General features: G+C 36.8%; 1 long non-coding RNA gene across 2 annotated transcripts; it reads left to right on the top strand.

Annotated features, from left to right (window-relative positions):
• The first annotated feature begins 229 nt into the window (after nt 1-229).
• LOC149784151 (uncharacterized) lies at nt 230-9,504 on the top strand. 2 transcript variants are annotated; one of them, XR_016413765.1, is made up of 3 exons: nt 230-580; nt 2,060-7,264; nt 9,109-9,504. It is a non-coding gene; the product is annotated as an uncharacterized LOC149784151 (long non-coding RNA). The 2 variants fall into 2 exon arrangements; XR_016413766.1 differs by lacking the exon at nt 230-580 and adding an exon at nt 1,113-1,437.
• The last annotated feature ends 13,344 nt before the right edge of the window (nt 9,505-22,848 follow it).

A 22,848-nucleotide genomic window follows, 5' to 3' on the forward strand; every position in this document is an offset into this window, starting at 1 on the left:
TTTGTGAGTGATTAGGTAAAATTTACACATCGATAAATACCGAACCATGATCATTTAATCCTCATAATTCCAATTTTCCTCCTTTCTAACATCAGATCAGCAGATTTAACCAACAAAGCATTCACTTTTATGTACAGCGAAGTTTTCTTTCATTAGCCTCTTAACTGCGGTAGAATACATAGCCCTATCTTCGCAAGCCTAGATTAATCGACTCTTTATACGGTGATACTGGATAGAATGTCATTGCGCGTCATGCCAGTGATATAATGTTATGATGAATATTTTAATATATAAAAAAATTGTTGTTGCGGTTAAACTAGGCGTATTCCTTTTATTAAATTACGTTTGGGTATGGCACGTGTCGTTATAGCAACGTCGTTGTTACTTTCTACGCATTTCGATCTTTCAAAAGCAAAATCGTGCCCATTTTAGTGACATGTCTTGGTTGACATATCACCCTGACCTTTAACTACCGCGGCTGTAACATATTGTCGAGGTGAAATGCAATAATTTCAGAAGATTGGCTTCTAAAGCCTGCCATATGTATTCTTCGACATAAGGGATGAGTGTTGGAGTGCAGGTAGGTCTGTGCAATTATATTGTTTTAGCTTCTATTGGTCGATTTTAAGCTGTCGCTTGTCATTTTATATCGCAAATCACAGAAATGGGTGGATGGTAGCTTGTTGTTATTATTTTTCGGGTGTAAGGCTTTGATACAGACAAAACTTCACATCAAAAGATTTGGTAACAATGAATCAAAAGTAGTCCGCAGAATGTATCGATGTATAAAACATTCATGATCAGTATCACGTGACCGTTTACATCCAATCAGAGCGTAGAAGACGCAGTCAATTTATAATAATTGGAATTGTATATATATATATATATATATATATATATATATATATATATATATATATATATATATATATATATATATATATATATATATATATATATATATATATATATATATATATATATATATATATATATATATATAATCGCTGTACATATGATAATATATTGATGGTCTCAATAGTTTGCAAGCTGAGACACATACGCTATTTCCCTCAGAGTAAATATGTACTTAGGGATCCAATGTGTTGGACATAAATTCTCACTCCAGTCAGAATATGATATCTGGTTCGTGATTATTAGCTGCAATCACAAAGTTATTTTGTTAAATAAAAAGGCGGATGTTGCACTTTCCCTATGATTAATAGATCTTTTGATATGTCACTGGGGCCCACAATGTAGGAGTGGGAGAGGAAATATAATTAAAATACCTGTAGCAACAGTTGACAATATGTGGAACTATTCTAGCAAGTTTCAATAATTGTGACCTAAACAAGTTAGAGATATGTGTATGACTGGTGAAAATCGGAGGGAATCAAAATGATATCCACCAAAGCTCGTCGTAGAGTCGCTTAATTGGTAAGCTGGTTTTGTTTAATACTCCTGTCATTTTACAAAACATTTGCAGCTTACTCAAAGCCTACTTAAATTACAAAAAGAAAACACTTCACTCTGAAATAGTGTTGTCTAGTAAGACAATGATACCAAACGGTAAAGTGCTATGCATTATAATTTGGACTCTCAAAGCTTGTTTTCTATGTCGACCGAGATGAATCTGATTTGTAATAATACATAGAACAATTATATATATATATATATATATATATATATATATATATATATATATATATATATATATATATATATATATATATATATATATATTTATATATATATAGATAATATTAGTATTATTATTGTTATTATTATTATATATTATTATTATTATTATTATTATTATTATTATTATTATTATTATTATTATTATTATTATAAACACAAGATAGTATAATCAAGCTGTATTCTTTCACTAATAAGTATTGGTGCAGATATAAGGCAAGAGATAACTGAATGGAATGTTTCCGTTACTAATGTGCATGTTTAAATAGCTTGATGTTTTCACATAATTAGTTTGATTTAAGAGTTTGAAAGATCAATTTCGTCAAAATTGTAGTCTGGTTTCTCTCTTTTCTTGTTGCAGCTTAATCCGCCATGGCGTCAAATACCTTATAGTGTTTACGGTAGCGTTCATAGTATTATTTACTATATGGATATCGTTACCACTACTGTTGTTTGTTGGAGTTATTCTAGGTCAATCCGGGACATGACGCAGTTTTGTGACAAAAGGCTAGGAACTATGAAAGGATCGTGAAATGAAAACCCATTACTAATGATGGATATGAATGTGGCGGTTACCAGTGCAGGCAATTAAAACAGGTTCTGAATATTGTGGGGTGGGTGTTGTCTATAAAAGGGGTAAAATGTAGACTACTTGTGACAGAAACTTTGGTCGAATTATTCTTACAATAACGATGTTTCTAACTGAAATTTATCTAATGTTGTGTTGATTTTTATTTTCACACGTATAGCAGCAGGGAGGGCGAACAGACCTAGGGACTGCGACAAAAAATAAACCTTCCAGAGAAATCTAATCCGGAGAAAGGTTTTATTTACCGAATAAAGGCTTCCTGGAAGAGCTACATCGTTATTGATCCTCAATCCGGAAATAAAACCTTAGTTCGAAGATCTAGCTGCAGAATAATATGTTCATGATTTTTTTATGGTTATCGATTTAAGATTGACGACCGACTAAAGGTAGACGCACTCCCTGCTGCTGTCGTGTTTAAATGGATTTTAGATTTTCAGAATATTAAAAGATTCTATCTAGGCCGACTCGATATCTGGTTCGTGGATCGCATAAATTCACTGTCACTAATCCATATGGTGTAGACTGAGCTCGTCCAAAGAAATTTTTAAATTTATTTATATCCATATCGCCGCTGCACCAGGTTTGATGAATATTTTTCAGAGTATGCGTATCTACGCCGTTGAAGATCGCTATCATGTTACAATTATCTCTAATTACTTTAGGAATTTGTGTATATCTCTGAGTCACATAAATAACATCAGTATTTTTATGTCGTCCACGAGAGAATATTCTAGCAGGATTCGATTGTTTATCCAGCATGACATCGTCGTAGACTACTAAATTATTTATCGAACCATCTAGAACATCAACCGATGGCGCTTCTTCTACATCAGTGATAAAATCAATTATATTCTCGCCGTTGTTCAACAACGCTGCGTTTTCATTAAATTCTTTGAGTAGCTGATACCATCGTTGATCATCTACGGATGGTGCAACTAAATATAATTTGTCCCATTTTAGCCATCTCATTATCAGATTCAACAATAATTTTGTTTTACCTGACCCAGATGATCCTATTATAATCATTCTAATCGAATTAGGTAACGCAGCATGATGCTTCACTGGAGCAGATTTCTTTGTGGCCGAAAAATCAATTACATTCATGTTATAAATATATTATGGATTTATATTGTGTACGATGTAGAACACGAACTCCAACTGTGGATGTAGCGACTGTCGTTACAAAAAATAATAGATCGGCCGTTACTGGTAAATGTGAAATATGTGGCACAAAAAAATTTAGATTCTCTTCATCTGACCAGAAACTAACTAAATCAGAAACGATTAAAAAAAAAGAAAAAAATACGGAGGTGATGTCACATCAAAATTATCGTCGTTACCATGATTATTTTGGTCCAAATATCCCGGAGAAAAACATCTACCAGGATATAACTACTGCGGACCAGGGACACGACTTGATATCAGATTGAATGATCAAGATCAACCGAATCCCGGTGAGGATCCTGTAAACGCAATCGATCGGGCGTGTCATATTCATGATATCGCATATCGAAGCAAGGATCTACAACAGCGGCATCTAGCTGATATTAAATTAATTCATGCAATAAATTCGATAAAAAATAAGACTCTCAAAGAAAGATTAGCTAGCTGGGTGATTAAGGCTGCTATGAAAGGTAAATTAGTTTTTGGTGGCAATTAGTATTATATGGAAGAGATTTATTATTCTCCTGTTGGATTTTGGAAAGGTAAATCAGCAATCAAAAAACTTGCAAAAGCTGCTAAAGTGAAACCATCAGTAGCTTCTACGTGGTTATCTAAACAGGCTATCTGGCAGATTTATCTACCACCGCCCAAACGAATAGAATATGCACATTTTGATGTCAGCGTACCAAACGAGGTTCATCAGGCTGATATAATGTATCTGCCGCATGATACCGTTAACGATAAGATTTACAAATATGTGCTAACCGTAGTTGATATCGCTAGTAGATACAAAGAAGCTGAGCCGCTGATAACTAAAACAGCATCTGAGGCTGCTAACGCTTTTAAAAAAATATATCAACGAGGTCCGTTAACGTGGCCAAGATTGCTTCAGGTTGATCCTGGGAGAGAATTACTTGGTGCTGTTACTTATTTGATGAACAAAAAAATGTGGCAATACGACGCGGTAAAGTCAACATCCACAACGATCAGGCTATTGCTGAGCGATTTAATAAAACACTAGCTGAAAAATTATTTGGTTATCAATACGCAAGAGAATTCATTCAAGATAAACGATCTAGCGACTGGTTCGTCAGGCTACCGAGTGTTATCTCAGCGATAAATAATGAGATAACAAGAGCGATAAATATGAAACCAGCTATAGCTATACAAAAAAATTTTATACCGATCCGTAGAAAAGATTTTTCAATTCGACCTCATAGTAGTCAACAAAACCCTTCAGCCAATTGTGAGGAGATTCGCCATCAATAGGATTTGGTTGGCCGTGATCACCGCACATTATCACAGCAGTATTTTGTGTTGATAGCCACTCTAAGAACATTTTTAATGTACCAACAAATACGGTACAAATCTCATCCCAGATAACAGTTTTATTTACATATTTTTTCACATCCTAGACGGACTCCATGTACCACCTTTATATTTGAAAAAACCGTGATACGTACACGAATTTACCCCTCGTTGTTTCATCTCTCGTGCTAATCTGTGTATTGGTGTCAGAACAACCACATCAGAGTTCTTAAATAATTCAATCATTCTAGTCGTTTTACCTGATCCACCGTCTCCGTTTATGTAGACCATTTTATATCTCGCAGCAGGATCATACACAGATGGTGTTGCCGATGTTTCTGATACGCTATCTGAGCAATATTTTTCTTCATCAACTACGTCAGCGTCTTCACAATAATGTAAGATATATTCATCTTTCACTCGCCAAGTTCCCCATGATCCGTCTCCGGCTAGTTTTTCTAACTCCGGTAGGTATTTTTTATCAATATAAAACGAATATGTAGCTACTCTAACCGCGGTATCAGGAAATGTATTTATCATCGATAAAAGATTTATACTCGCATACGCCAACATCGATGATCTTAGATGAACATACTGCGGTGATTCTCCTTCGAGATAATTGACCACGGTACCGAGTTTCGTTCTATCTGCGACATAAATATCTTCTCTGGCGCAAAATATACCTCTCTCGGCGGTATCAGCTATTATAAAATCTAACTCACCTTCGTCCATAATTAATCTGCAATTACGTCTCTGATGATCATGCGCATCATCGTGTTCGGTAGGTAGCCAGACGTTAAATTGTTTCTGATATGAAATAATCGCTTCGCTGACCATCAACGACGTTAACATAGCAGAATCTAACATATATCTCAATAACACTATCGGAACCCATTTCTGTTCTGATAAGTGTCTTCCAAACCAAAGATAACATATTTTATGTAACCCTGAAGAAAACTTAAACGATGTAACCCTAGCAAATCCTGTTAGGGGGAAATCTGGCAACAGACCATTAATTGACATTCTTGTCATTTCGTCACACGGATGGTCAAACTGAATGAAGTATTTGCTACATTCTCCCATTCCTAAGAAACTACCTGGATAACATGCTATCATGCCAAACGAAATCATATTGATAAAATCATATTTTGTGTTCCATAATCCACCATGACCGTATTCGACGCAACTATCTTGAATATCTTTAAGAAAATCTTGTCTAGTTGGTTTCCATGAATTTTTCTTTCTTGCTGCGTGGGCAACAACAGATGGAATCGTGAAACAATTAACAAGTAATTCTTCATTTACTGAGTATTTTTCTGCTATCGATGTCATCGAATCATGTAAAGATTCACTTCGATACATATCTCCGTTGGGTCGGACGAATTGATCGTATCGATCATCGCTGGAAAATAACCAAACAGATACAGGATCTGATTTACTTATTTCATAAATAAAATCAAACATATTTCCCGCATCCGCAGAATAGAATTTAATAACACGATTCCGAAGAAAAACAGTAACTGATTTGGACCAAGCATGAGAATTGTGATCAATTATCTCAATAGGAGCTCCTTTGGATTTGTACGCAGAAGAATACAATATCTCACCCGATATCATTTTTACCGTGATGGGAAATTTTAATTTCGCTGATAATAAAGCAACATCACTTATCGATGCACCATCAACAACTGATTCTGCCCATCTGTTTATTTTTTCTTTCCTTAGATCTGTTAATCCGTTACCGCGTTTTATGTTCGTAAAATGTTCTATGACTCGTTCAGCTACACAATTTATTTTCACTGACATTTTCATCTTAGTGAGATTCTCAACAACATGTTTATTCAGTCTGTAAATGCCATAAACAACAGCAGCTACAGGATATGCTCATACGTAATACGGTTTATCTATGCCTGTCAATAACCCTGGTTTAGAATTATTGCTCACCGTGACAGATTTTTTGCTATTGATCACTGGATCGCGTTTGTCACGTGTAATCCAAACATCGTTCTCGTTATTCACGATAAATTTTATTCTGAATATATATTTATCACTACCGAGCGAATCAATTATCTTTTTAGCTCGTGCATCATTCATCGTATTATCGATATCAGCTGCTTTCCATGTCGACCATACATGAGCTGCTCCATCATCGTAGAATTCTTTTTTAGCCTGATCTAGCTCAGGAATAACATATTCTGCTTTGTCGAGATCAAAAACCATTTTTGCTGTATTTTAAACAAGTATATCTTTAAATATATAATGAATCAGTGCAAATGGTTAATGGTCGGTTCGTTTGTTTGTTGTGGCAGATCGTGCACAGAAGAATACTGCTGGATACATTTAGCTTATATAAAGCGAGGCGGAGTTGGTCCTACGAGATGCATCAGATGCAACATTGGAATTCGGGGGAAGACTAGAATGTGTGCAGGATGTGGCGGAAAAAATACAGAGAGTTTAAACGGCATTACGACTACACCAGTTATTATTGCTGAAGCAGAATAAACGGTAACATCGATGATAACTAATCTGCGTTGGTATTTCTTTATTTTTACCTGATAGACGTCGATGATACTCTTCAACGACATCTGCCATGCACGAGCTTGATTGTACCTGTATTCCATTATATTTATCGATCAAAAACTAAATGAAGGACGTGTCTCAAAGAGAAATTCAATACACCACCATATGGATGTATCTGGTGGTGGTGTTGGTTTATTAGCGTCAGTGGGTTCGAATTTAAATGTCTCTTCGATATCTTTATTCAACAAAATATTTAGTGTACCGAGAAATCTATATGTGTGGTGTCTCCATTTATATTTTTCACAGGTAATTTTGAATCTATCTGAGGAAAAAATATTTATTCTGTACGCGCCAGTGACAGGTGCTGTATAATTGAAAGAAACATTTGATACATTCGTCCACTTGAATACTCCTGATGCAATAATAGGCGTTAGATTAATAAATAAATTTTTCATCGCTGATGGAATCTTATTAAGATCGATTTTGCCATGAACTGAGGTATTAACGACAGCGAGTTTTTTATTGATTTTATCTGTTTCTTCTGAGCTAGTTTTCGGAGCATCTGACCGGATATGAGCTCAATATCCCCGCGATTTATCCTGATGGCGTTAGCATTTTCCCTGGTATCTTCTTTGACGACGTTAAAATCAACCAAGTGAGTGTCATATTCGTTTCGTTTGATTATATCACCTATTTTTACGTTACTCGTCTTTAGTTGTCCGTATTCATCCTGAAAAACAGCAACCTCACCAGGATCTGCTTTTGCTAACGATAAAATATTGTTAACGTCGTCCTTCGTAGCGTATCTTGATAAATCAAATTTTTCTCTCTCTAGTATTTTTCTTATTGTTCTTGTTAGCAGAGATCTATCGTAGATGTCAACCATTATATTGTTGTCGTTGATCTAATTTATCTGACGTGTACTCGTGGACCATTTTATGCTAGGTTTTTTTTTTGACCTGGATATTTCAGTAAGAATATTGATTGCTTCGTCGCCACATATCGGTGGATCAGTTAGTGTTTGTGTTGGTACCGTAGAGTACCACGTTGGAATATTCAACTGAGCTACATATTTTAAAAACTCTCTAGGTGGGGCTAACCCGTATGAGTCAGCATAGATAATCGCGCGCGGATTTATCGCGTACGCTACCCAATGAGTACCTGGTCCGGCGTTGTTATCGAGATTTATAATCTCTGTTTCGTATTTATTCGGATGAGCCGGTAATTGATCTCGCATAAATACGCCTCTGAAAAATCTTATTTTTTGTTTTTTAGCAGCATTGATTAAATCATAATTCGACATCTGTGTTATCTTCTGTACCACACCGCGGGGGTTCCTGGCAGATTGGTACCCCTCTCGTAGTACCATGGAGGCGTTCCTGGTAATCGGAGTCCTCGTCCTTTTTTTACCATATCGTCCATCCGTAACTTTTTGTGCTAGTTTATGACCTGCATATCCGACCGCACCTAACGCGGCCGCCTTTGCTACAGCTGGTGCAGACGCAGCTATTAATGCTGGTATCGCAGTTAATAGCGGGAAAATACCACATACCTTAATCATATCTTTTATAGCGGCCGGAGATAGCGCGATTTGTACTCCGGTATTAGATGATTTAGCTGCGTTAAAATGTTTTTGTTGCGTTTTTGTTATCGATAATTTATTTCGACCACCTTGAATCTGATTATGTTTCAGTGTCAATTTTGTCCCACATTTTTTCGCTAATTCTGATTGGAGTTTTTTTTTATCTGACCCGAAGTCAGAGTCACATTAACATATTTGTAAGACATTTATAAATTTATGATTGATTTAAATCACATTTTCTCTACAGGAGCATCAGTGATCCTCATTCTGCCTTCGATACCCTCAAGAATCATGGTTTTATCGCTGAGTATAACAGCAATGGCTCTATATTGAGTAACTTCATCTGGATGAGCTGTATCGAATCGACCGACTCTGGCCTTAAAATGAATATCAACGACAGATTGTTTTATCAAATCAATATGTTCCAGTGAAAAATAATAGATCGGATAGTATTTTTTAAAATCTAACTGAGATATTTGCAATCCGGTATCAATATTTTGATCTCGACCCATGTAGCTCCACAAACGATGATAACCACGTGCTACTAAACCATCTGCGTAATTTAGCTGAATCTCTTCAATTGGTTCTTGATGTCCGTTTATCCTCAATGATACATCACTAACATTAAAATGATCGAAAATTATATGAGTTTGAGTTTGATCACCTACTCGATTAGCTCGTTGAAGAGCTACAAAGATATGTCTTGGTGCAGATACACCCTGCTGAGATGCTATATGCCAGGTAAAATTACCCTTGATGTTATTCTGGATGCTATCTGTGTACGTCGTCAGCCATGACATCACCGATTTACCACCTTGATTCATAAACGATAACAAATTACTCTCTTCTTCTATCGATTTATGTCATCGAAGGCATCCACAAAGTAAGTTTTTCTAATACAACCTTACCATTGTTATCTGCAGCTCCAGTCCTCCAGATAGCGTCGTTGCTGTCACCTTTTCGATAGAAGACAACCGTGTGTTTGGCTCCAAATATGACTTTTCTAAAATCTCTGCAGAATCCAAATATATGCGATAGCGGGATAGCACATGAAAATTTTGTATCGTCACCTGATAACGTAGCTACACGAGTGAAAAATCCGAGATTATATTTTGCATTAGAATCATAAGCCAGTGGGAAGGCCGCAGTTGGTTTATCTATCGTTATTCCGGCTACCGCATCAGCAGCAGAATCACGAGTCAATTGCACAAGTCTAAATGGATTAATATCAGCAGCATCTGAATTATCCTTGGTAAACATCATGCTAGGACCAGCCGATCTGGTGAAATCATCTGAGTATCTCGCTAGGCCTATGATCGTGGTTGCCACATCGACGTTGTCGTTAATTGATTCGATTTCTCTACCATCAATCATATAAGCTGCACTCTTAAATAGCGCCATAATACCGTTGTTGACTAATCCAACCTTGACGCCGGCAGCGAAATTAGTATTTTCGTTTTTCACAATCTTACCAACAACCTCGATGAATGCCTCACACGGTAGAAAATATCTTGTTGTATCTTGTACTTGTAATTCGATTCTGCTACTGCTGTTTGGTTCTCTTGCGTCGTATGAGTAATACTGGTAGTCTCGCACTGAGTCGTCTCTCTCTGCTGGTTCATCCAATTTAAAAGCTTCATTAGATGTCCGCCAGAACATACTTATTAATAAAATATTTTTATCGTCTAAAACGAAGACGACCCCCAAATGCGGAGGTACCAGTCTCTTGTGGTGGTTGTACCTGTTCTAACGCTATCCTCCCTAGTTTTTGATTAGCCGCGTTATTTATAATCTTGCTGATGTCGCCAGGCATCTTAGCAGTAACAGGTAATTTATCCGCGGGTTTTGGTTTCCCTTTTACTAATCGCAATATTCTATCTTTAATACGGTCGTATGCTTTGCTGGTAGCAGTACCAACGGTGCCTATGACTTTGTCGCGAACAACACCTATGGCCTTCGACGATAGCTGCTTAGCTAGCGGACCAACCTTAGGTGCTATTCGAGTGAAAAATGTAATATTGAATTACCTATCACCGATCCGTATTTGAGTTTATACACAGGTAACCTTGAGTTCATGATACGAGCCTGTATCTCTCTCTGATGACTTTTATGCACGATCATTTTATTTATAATCTAATTATTTAATCACTGTGATAATCGTCTACGAATTCATCAATAAGATCGCGATAAATAGCTATGTCGATAATTTTTCCTTGAAACAATCTTCGACAGATATCTGTTGCTTCATTAACTATCTCGTGCGAGTTATTTCCGGCTCGTTTTAACCCCACAAGAACCTGAAGCCGAGATACATCATTAACGACGCTATCGGGACAGATAGTGTATCCGCTACCTGTTTTTGAACTACCAAAAATTGATTCAAGAAAACCTGGTCTTTTTTTCCTTTTCTTTTTCCTCATTTTTTATCATGATGTAAGTTTTATCTCTGAAATCGTCGTATCCTTTATCTTCGAGATCAACCTCTTCATTTTTACTAGCAAAATACAACAAAGAAATCCAATCATCAAGAGATAGACGCTTGTTGTGATATTCCGACCTCAAATAATTATTTATATTTTTGTATTCATACGCAGCTAAACGCGCTAATTCATTTTCATCTTTTTTAATATCAGATAAAACATCATGAATAAAATATCTGGATGCAAATTCACCGCTCATCCTCGATTCGTCCTATGGAATACCTAATTCTTCTTCCTCTGGACGTAGTTTTTCTTCCTCTACCTCACTAACAATTTTTTTATAATCTGGGTCATTCAGATCATATATTTTTTCCGTATAAAAAGCAAAATATAACGTTGGAGTCCATTCAGATTCTTTCACACGATCAACATTATCCGATATCAGATATTTGCTTCTTTCATCGTAATCATGTGCAGCAATCTCAGTAATTATTTTACGATCTACAAAAAATTTAGTGATAGCCTCCGGTTTGAACATCCATGTGGTGGTTTTAGGTAATCCTGCCTGCTTAATCTGAGATTGTATTTTGTCATACAATTTTAAAAAATCCGGATCACTACGATCTAATTTTGATCTTTTGGAAGCAAAATACACCATTGGAATCCATTCTAATGGTATAAGTTTTTTCTTTCACTATGTTTTTTTTCTTCAAATATTTACCGCTCTCATCCTGTTTTTTAGCTATATTGATCATTTTTTTCTCATCATTGATATCTTGAAGAGCAGTTTTTTTTAAAAAGGTATGCGGCATAAATACAGGTTCCTCTTCAGGTTGAGGCGGTTGCTCAGGCAGAGGTTGCGGCACAGGTTGAGGTTGCCGCGCAGCTTGTTTCCCTAAACCTTTTATCGCATTAAGATAGGTATTATATCCAAGATCCCTAGCGGTGACTCGATCTGTGTTATAACGCACATAATAGATCAACCTATACCATTTTTCGCGACCGGTAACATCATCAACATACTCGGGTTTTAAAATATTTTTCCGCCGAGGAAATGAATTAACAGCAAAATTAGCAAGGATATCAACATCTGCTATTGCTTTTATTCTTGCTGCGTTATCATCGGTGAATTTGTTAGCGGTACGGATCTTGGCAGTGGTTTGTTTTTCAATTCTTTTCAACATAGGTAGAATTCCTTCTTTCACCACCTCTTTCGCTGCCTCAGGATCTTTTATATCACCTATGAAAGCCTTCTCGGTTGCTTTGGTCACTGGTTTAAATAATTCCTGCGCTGTCTCGGCGAATCCTTCCCTCGCACTCTGAATAGCTCGTATTTTCTTCTTGACTTCTTTTTGCACTGGTAGATATTCTTCTATTGCTTTTAATCGCTCTCGTGCTATTCTTGATCTAAGTGATTCTCCTACATCCATGTTATTTTATTTTTATTTGTATCTTGAAATCAAAATCAAAATTTATTTTTAATTCAATATTATATCTCATTAATATTCTGAAAATCTAAAATCCATTTAAACACGACAGCAGCAGGGAGGGCGTCTACCGATAGTCGGTCGTCAATCTTTAATCGATAACCATAAAAATATCATGAACATATTATTCTGCAGCTAGATCTTCGAACTAAGGTTTTATTTCCGGATTGAGGATCAATAACGATGTAACTCTTCCAGGAAGCCTTTATTCGGTAAATAAAACCTTTCTCATGATTAGATTTCTCTGGAAGGTTTATTTTGTGTCGCAGTCCCTAGGTCTGTTCGCCCTCCCTGCTCCTCACGTATTCATTTCTTACTCACGTACGGAAATCAATGACGAGATTGCTTCGCTATCGAAACATCAATTGTATTGTAGTTAAGATCTTTAAAAAAAAACAAGAGATGACTCAACCAAAATACAAGGTCTATGTATAAATTATTTAAAGATGTAAATAACTAACTAGACTGGTAATTCGTCGCCGAACAGCATATGCATATGTTTTGACTGTAAAAAGCCGGGTTATATATGGCTGCTACAAACATACAATAATAAAATGTTATGAGCCCACATTACAGTCATAATGTGTAGGGGCCGTAGTTTTATTGTTGCAGTTTTACACTTGACGTTTACGTCATTTATTATTCTGGGACTCGGATATTCGGGAGCGACAACGAAATACGCTATAAACACAAAAATTTATTCCATCAGGTATGTGCGAATGTGTGAGAACTGTGAACATTTGCTTCCTCTTGCTTTGATGCCGTGGGTTGGCAACACGAGCTCGCTTTGCTAGATGTAAATATTATCTTGTCTCGAACAAAAATCTTACGAAAGTGGTTCATGTTGATTGTTACTACTCCCTCGTTGCAGACGTAATTTAGTTCATTACAATTTTTGTCCGTGATTTTGTGTAGGTTAAATCTGTGTTTCGTATTAATTTTTCATGACCTGCTAGAATCATTGCATTTATGATGATGTGTGTGTGTCTATGTTAGTACTACGTCCTAACAACCTTGCTAACTGACCGTGACCTATATTTATTTAGCATTTAACCCATTACCACATGAGTTTATTTTGAGTGCTGTTGTTTTTTTGGTTTTTTTTGTTAGAATCATGAATCCCATTGTACTACTCCGTTGCAACCAAACGGAATGCCACTGTAACCTTTACGTTATGCTTTGTTCAGATGAGTAATTGTGTTTAGTTCTTGACCAAACATAACTATATTACATACGTCATAGCTTATACATTAGACCCGTTCTGACCAGTTTAGATAGAAGCGTGAAGATATATGCTTCTTCAATGGTTAACAGGAGCAGCAGGGAGGGCAAACAGACTCTAATTGGTTCACTTGTATTTTCGCGAGTGAAGCCTTCCTTCGAAAACACAAAAATCGTTTAAAAAAATGCGTATCCAGCGTAAAGCAACTTCGTTTACCTGTTATCGACGATATGTTTTTTTCTCTTTGTTTTTCGAAGGAAAAATGCGGGATGGTTGGTGACAATTTGGAGGCGCGCCTTCCTGTTGCGATGAATTAAAAAATCGTATCAAGACCTACTCGATACCGTGTTCGAGGATCATGTAAATTTATCGTGATAAATCCGTGCGGGGTTGATTGGGCATGACTAAATAACTTTCTAAACGTATTTATATCCATATCGCCACTGCACCAGGTCTGATGAATATCTAGTAACGTGTGTGTATCAACTCCGTTAAACACTGCAAGAATATTACAGTTATCCGTGATCACTTTGGGAATTTGGGTGTATCTTTGGGTTACATAAATTACATCTGTGTTTTTGTGTCCACCTCTGGAAAATATCCTAGCTGGATTTGATTGTTTATCCAACATGACATCGTAAACAACTAAATTATTAATAAATCCATCAATATCATCAATAATTGGTGCTTCATCGATTTCAGTTATAAATTCAATAACATCATCTTTTACCGATCTCATGTTTTCGTTAATATCTTTTAGCACGCTGTAATATCGTTGATCGTCCACAGATGGAGCTACCAAATACAACTTATCCCACTTCATCCACTTCATTATTAAATTAAGTAACAATTGTGTCTTACCACTCCCAGATGGTCCAATTATAATCATACGAACATAATTTGGTAGCGTTGCGTGATGCTTAACTGGTTCTCGTTTCCTTGTTGCAGAAAAGTCAGTGATTTCCATTAGATATAATATAATATAAATATGGATTTATATTGTTTAAAATGTAGAGCACGTACTCCAGCAACAGATACAACAACTGTTACAACAAAAAATAACAGATCAGCACTTACAGGCAAGTGTACAAAGAAATTTAAATTTATTTCCTCTGGCAAGTCAACGCAGTCAGGTGAAAAACCAAAGCCAAAACCAAAGTCAGCGCCAAAGTCAAAACCAAAATCAAAACCAAAGTCAGCGCCAAGTAAAAAAAAAAGCCAGGAGGTGATATTGCCGCCAAATTAGGAAAAACTTCCAGGAGCTCCGTGGTCTAAGTATCCAGGAGAAAAACATATTCCAGGATATGATTACTGTGGTCCTGGAACCAGACTTGATATCAGACTTGATGACCAATATCAACCAAAACCAGGTGAGTATCTGATAAACGATATTGATAAGGCGTGTCATGCGCATGATGTAGCTTATAAAGTAAAAATCTACAAGATAGGCATCTCGCTGATGTGAAATTAATTCACGCGCTAAATTCCATCACTGATAAATCTTTCAAGGAAAGGTTAGCTAGTTGCTTAATAAAATCCGCAATGAAAGGTAAATTAGCACTAGATGCTGGTAATTAATTATAATGGAGTCGATTTATTATTTCCCAAGAGGATACTGGAGGGGTAGCGCAGCAATTAGTAAACTCGCTGAAGGTGCAAAAGTCACACGTGATACTGCAGCAGATTGGTTATCCAAACAGGCAAACAGGCAATATAGCAAATTTATCTACCCCGCCCTCAGAAAATCAATTTTACACATTTCAATGTTAGTGTGCCAAATGAAGTTCACCAAGCTGACATATTATTTCTGCCACATGATACTGTTAAAATCCGAAGACGTCAAATAACATATAAATACGCGTTAACTGTAGCTGATGTTGCGAGTAGATACAAGGATGCAGAACCGTTAACGACTAAAACAGCATCTGAGGTTGCTTTTGCTTTTGAAGGAATTTATCAACGAGGTGGTCTACGATGTCCACATCTCTTACAAGTTGATCCTGGCAAAGAATTTCAGGGTTCAGTATAATCGCTGATGAAGCAACATAATGTCAACATTAGACGAGGACATACTGAAATTCACCGTGATCAGGCAATTGTTGAGCGATTTAAACGAACACTTGCTGAGCGGTTACTTGGATATCAGTACGCGAAGGAATTCATCCAGGACAAGAGATCGCCAATTGGTTGCAAGATTACCAAGCGTGATAACTGCATTAAATAATGAAATAACTCGAACAACCAACATGAAACCTATTAATGCAATTACCAAACAAATATACCACAGCGACGTGATTTTTCAACAGAACCAATACTGGGTGATGTCACTGTGAGAAATTTATATGAACCAAGTGAACTTGAAGGTGGTAAAATAAGAGCGACTGATCCTATCTGGAGTATTACCACACACAAGATATCTAACATAAATAGATCTACAGGTAGACCCGCAATTTATAGACTGGATTCAACTGCTCCTCAACGTGGATTCACACGTGAACAATTACAAGTAATTCCCGAGGACACACAATTACCGCCCAGATCACTTAACTAGCACCCCGACATCGATTACACTCAAGACATGTCAGCATCACATTTTGTCGTGTATGACCAAGACGATTATCTTTTCTATCTACGGTGAATTGTCTTGGATTATTACTCGAAGACTGCCACAACATTATACAATTACAGCTCACACAGTGATTATTCTGCTGTTGTTTCAGTGTCATGATAAATTCAACGTCAAGGTCAAAATCGCGATTATTTTTTTGTCACTGTTTGTAACCGGCTATTTTTTTTCTTATTATATCACCGTTGTTTTCATTATTAATTTCATCAGCCATTGACTCATCCAAGACAATTCTCCGCAGTTGAGATATTCTTCTGACTCTGGACACAGTCAAGTAAACTAAGTTTGACCACTCGATTCGATCATCAACGATCCAAACAAGTGTATCAGAAATAGTCAATCCTTGAGATGAATGAATCGTCATTGCGTATCCTAGCGTCCACGGGGATTTATCAGCGCGCAGTGCATCTTCAACAACATTGACATCAACTGTAACAATATCATTCAATACTAAATTATGTTTCCCTGACTGTCCTGGTATATTAACGACAATATTCTGTAGTCGTGCATCATCTGGTCTATAGCACAACGGCACTGGCAGCGTCGGGAACTTTTCTCTTGGTAATTGAAATAACTGATGTTGAAGTGTGTCTCTGACTATCTTTCAACTTGCCACCATCAAATCGTTTGGTCTCCACGTTTTCCAAAAGTCGCTCATTGAAGTCTCTGAAATTATTTTACGCATAATTTCATATTGAATTTTATTCGGTTGTAGTCTGATTAATGTTTTAAATTCCTTCAACGTTGCATCAAGAGATTTATAATCATCGAACACTTCTTCATAATAATCAACACAATCTTTTAACAACAAATGCGGAGATGGACCAAAAAAAGGTGATGGCTGACCGTGATCGCCGCACATAACGACTGCAGTATTTTTTGTTAATAGCCAATCAAGAAATATTTTTAATATATCTAAAGACACTGTGCCTATTTCATCCCAAATAATAATCCGCGGAATATATTTCTCTCCCATTCGGTCAGGAGTCCACACACCACCGCTGTGTTTGAAAAAGCTGTGATAAGTACAAAAATTGACTCCTCGTTGTTTCATCTCCCTGGCGAGTCTATGTGTAGGTGTTAGCACAATCATATCTGAATTTCGAAATAATTCAATCGCTCGAGTTGTCTTACCAGAACCTCCCGGTCCGTTCAAATAAATGGTTTTGTGTCTGGTGATTGGATCATATACAGACGGTGCAGAAGACACTTCTGATAATTCTGATTTGCAATAACTATCTTTAACCGCAACAATAGCGGATTCACAATAACAATGTAACATTTCCTTTTTTATTCTCCACGAGCTCCATGATTCATCATTGCTTGTAAAACAATCCAGTAATCCTAAGTATTTTTTATTCAAGTAAAACCAATCCGTTGCAACTCTAACTGCAGTGTCAGAAAATCTATTTATCTGCGACAGCAAATTTATAGAAACATAAGCGAGCATCGAAGATCTTAAATGTGGGTACTGAGGTGATTCTCCATTAATGTAACTAAAATTGTTCCCAACCGTGTTTCGTCAGACAAGTAAGCGTCCTCCCGATTACAAAATATATTTCTTGCAGCGGCATCAGCAATTATAAAATTTAATTCAGCATCATCCATAATCAATCGTGAGTGATGCCGTTTATGATCATACGCACCACCTTAAGTAAATTTACCGATTATTCTTCTGTTTCTTCACTGTTGCTGAGTTTAATCTTAAGAATATTAGGAGCATCATTAACAATGACATCAGCAGAAACGTTTGGACGCTCTCGCGCATATTCTTCAATGACCGCATCTGCACTGATACATTCCGGTGTTGGTAACCAAACCGAAGTCTGTTTTCGGTACGATATGATCGCTTCACTGACCGTCAACGATATCAACATTTTACTGTCAAGCATATATCGTAATAACACTATTGGCACCCAAGGTTTCTCCGAGAAATGTCTGCAAAACCAAACATAACAAATAGCATGAAGATTTTCAGCGAATTCAAACGACACTACACAAGCAAATCCTGTCAGGGAAAAATCGGGTAATGGACCATTAATTGATACTCTTACCATCTCGTGACAAGGATGACCAAATCTTTTAAAATATTCAGCACACTCGCCCATCCCAAGAAAACTTCCCGGATAACATGCAATCATGTCCACGGAAATCATCTCGCTGATATTATATCTGGTATTCCACAAACTGCCATGTCCTTATTCGATACAACTATCCTGAACATCCTCAAGGAACTCAGCGCGTGTTGGTCTCCATGAACTTTTTTCTCTGGCAGCTTGGGCAGCAACTGATGGAACTGTAAAACAATTAGCTAATAACTGCTCAGTATTTTCTGAATATCTCTGTGTGAGTTTTCTCATTTCTTCATGCAGAGATTCTTTACAACATAATTCGCCATTAGGTCTTAAAAATTGATCATACTCGCCATCTTCGGAGCTTTTAAGCAACCACACTGACACAGGGTCGTTTTTGCTTATCCGGCTGATAGCATCAAACATTCCACCCGACGAGTTCTCTGACGAGTAATATTTCACAACACGATCTCGTGGAAATGTTGTAACTGCGCTAGTCCAAGCGTGAGCGTTATGGTCAATAATTTCAATCGGCGCTCCCTTTGACTTATTCGCTGATTCATATAAGACCCCTCCGGTTAACGTTTTTACTATCATTGGAAATTTTAATTCACTTGATAATTCAGCGACATCGTTTATTGACGCTCCTGTATCCTTAACCGATTCAGCCCATTTGTTTATTTGTTCACGTCACAAATCAGTTAAACCGTTTCCACGATTCGCATTTGTAAAATATTCCATTACTCGCCCGGCTACACAACTTAGCCTTGACAATCTCATTGGGGCAAGTTTATTGATTTTTTTTTATCGGATAGATTCTATAAATGACCGCGGTTACAGGATACGATCAAGTGTAATATGGTGTATCAATCATAGTCACCATTCCTGGTCTGGAATCTTTGCTTAACAGAGCGATTTTTCCATTAGTAAGGACAGGATCACGTTCGTCAAGGATAATCCACGTATCGAAATCGGCCTGCACGATAAACTTTTATTCTGAAAAAAATATTTCTGATTATCAAAGAGGTAATCGATATTTGTTTTCGCTCGTGCATCGCTCCTTGTAGCGTCCTTGACTTCGTCAGAGTCGTGTATAATTTTGAATGTAGACCATGCGTGAGATGCTGCATCATTGCGAAATTCTTTTTGGCATCCCTGATAATATCAATCAGATCAGTCAGGGCTCGTCTCCGCGAGTCAGGGGTTACTCTGCCAAGATCAAACTCCTCCATATTATATTTAAGACAAACAATTAAATAAGAAATATACAGGGAACTTAAAAGATAGTATAACAAAAAAATAACAATGATGCGCTAAAATGTGAGCGCGATTAAATAACTAAGTTTTCAGACAAATTATAAATTAGACAAATACATTATTATATAAAATGAATCAAGAATTTGTCCCACATCCTATCATCAAGAATTACGAAGCGAATCGTGATGGAATAGTCGGCAATTGCAGGTTGAAAAAACCAGTTGGTGTTGTTCATAATGCTGGTTATCTTAGATTTACTGCTGGGGGTAAATCCCATCATAATCACAGGTTTGTATTCGAATGTTTCGTTGGGAAGATTAAAAACGATCTTGTGATTGATCACATCAACAACGACAAACTCGATAATTCTCCTCAAAATTTTCAGGCTATCACACCTAGTGAAAATTCTGCAAGGGGGAATACTGGGAGGGGAAACAAAAATCCTAAAGCAGTTCAATATTTAAATATAGCGACCGGCAAAGAGAAAATATTTCAGTCAATGAACTCAGCTGCCAAGTATTTTGGTATTAACTCCGCGGGGTTACGACGTGTGGCAAATAAAGTGACCAAATCAGCTTTTCATACAAGTACAAAAATTGGATCTTATTTTCTTATCTGGATGCAGATAACGGAGATAACTCTACAGCGACTGTGTAAAAGTCAATGATACAATTATCTCTCCCTTGACTCGTTAAGGTAATAGAACTTGCAGGTAATATTATCCAGCGAGCAGAACTGTATACAGTTGGGTTTTTTTACAGCCAATTTTATACACACTGCGTCGCAGTCTCTTTTCGCCGCGTTTGATAAAATCAACAATTGTCAGTACAGGTAAGTGTTATTTTCACAAATCCAGTTCAGAACTTAAATTTAGCAGTAATGTTCAGAACTTAAATTTAGCTGTTAACTGTCTGTCAATAGTTACCTGTATTGATAATTTTTAAATGCTGTATTATTAAATAAGACCATGGTGCAGTTGTAGAGCGGCTGACTCTCGTCCCCAACTCTATCAAATGACAGCGGTTCGAGTCTCGTCACGGACATACTGTCGACGGTCCCAATATATAGGGTTTTATAATAATTGTGGGGCTCCAGCAGGGCCCTCGTGTACATATCTCCTCCACGTCAAATCGTGGAGGTGTGTTTTTCACCCCTTGGATTTGATCTTAGTCGGTAATGTACATGAAAAGTACACATACAGCCTTCTGAATACTCTAACATTTCGTTTCACTTTCGCTGGAGGTATGTTTGTGTGGCTCCCCAAAAATAAACGGTAGCCTTGGATGCATAAAGCTCTACGTCACATGGGTCTCACACAAAAGAAAGAATGTGGCCCTTGACAGAATCACGAGTATGCCGAGAAACCATTCGAAAGGATCTGTAAGACAAAATTCTCAACTGAGATAAAATCTCCGAGATAAAATCTCGAAACAAAAGTCTGAAAGGACCTCATGGAGTACACATAGACCAGTGCAAGACTCATTATTGATAACCGCTCATCATGGCTACTGTTTATTTTTGGTCTATTTAAATATATATACATATACATATATGAATTACGAAAGCATCAATGATGTGATTGTTGCTATTAAAAAATTTCAAGAAAATGGAATTAATATATCTGATGAACTAAATCGTGAAAAAAACCATATCTGATTTTGAAACACTACATGAGGCTAAATGCGCAGGGCGTTATATTTTGCCTGCTCAGTACAGATTGATAAAGAAAATCCAGACAGTGTTATATAAATCGCTAGTTACAGTAGAAGAAGCACAAATAATGAAGTTGTTTCGTTGTCTCGTGCAATTGAAAAAATTAGGTTGGAATTATTCCAAGAATATGAAGCAAAGAAAGTAATTAATACTCGTGTAAGGCAACTAAAAAAATATATGTCAGAATGTGAAGTAAATACCTAGATATGAAGGCAAGTACTTGGAAATGAAATCGAAAGTAGAATGTCACTGACGGTAAAAAAAGTATTATCAATCTGATACAGATAATTATTTTTTTTCTTCCTTGACTTCGTCAGGGTGATACAGATAATGTTTCCCTTAGTCGATCAGATTTAATGCAAGAATGCGCGTAATTTAGAATCTGATCTTTATTACACGTGATCACAGAAATACGTTCTTGCTGTATTGTATCAAGCTGTGATTAGGTCAATAAGAAGTCTTCGTTACCGTACACAAGAATAACCAAATCAACTGGGCCGACTAGAAACTGTGTAAATATGTTTTTCTTGATGTAGTTTTCAAGTACTTGCTTGTCGTGTATGCAAACCTTTACATGTTGGTACATTATATAATAGCTTGATTAATTAGAAATCAGGGTCTGTCAGTCCACCTTGAAAATCGTAGATTTGGAAGTGGAAGTCAAAGACTTCTAAGACTTTACAAGTAAATTAATATAAAGTGTTTCACCTCGTAAATCAAGAAGGTGACCAGACTGGTCTGTTAGTTTGAAATTTATTCTGGTCAGCTACGGATTATGACATCGTAGATAGACTGGATTGATCGGCTCTTGCACGATTAGAAATCCGGGTGGTATATCTTTCGGGGTGAATGAATAAAGAACAAATCCTTGCTGGACTTGATTTGATACTGTCGTGTCCGTGCTGTAACTGCCATCAATGACATCACATACAAGATTGACCGCGACCACTTCGGTTCTATTTACGATTTCCGGGTATACATGTCGTCCTGTCCCTTCTGGGTCATTGTTGTGCCGGAGAATAGTTGCCAGTGATAGTGTTTATTTGTACTATGCGAGTATCTCAGTAAAGAATTCATCAATGATTTTGGCGGTTGATTTTTTTATTAATAAGTTTTAAACTTATGCCATAACCTATTGATGAGCGGGGGCAGGGGATGGGATCTGAATAAGATCTCCATAATATGGAATC

The sequence above is a fragment of the Sinohyriopsis cumingii genome, chromosome 14, assembly GCF_028554795.1.
Source record: "Sinohyriopsis cumingii isolate HCF-2022 chromosome 14, ASM2855479v2, whole genome shotgun sequence".
NCBI lineage: Eukaryota > Metazoa > Mollusca > Bivalvia > Unionida > Unionidae > Sinohyriopsis > Sinohyriopsis cumingii.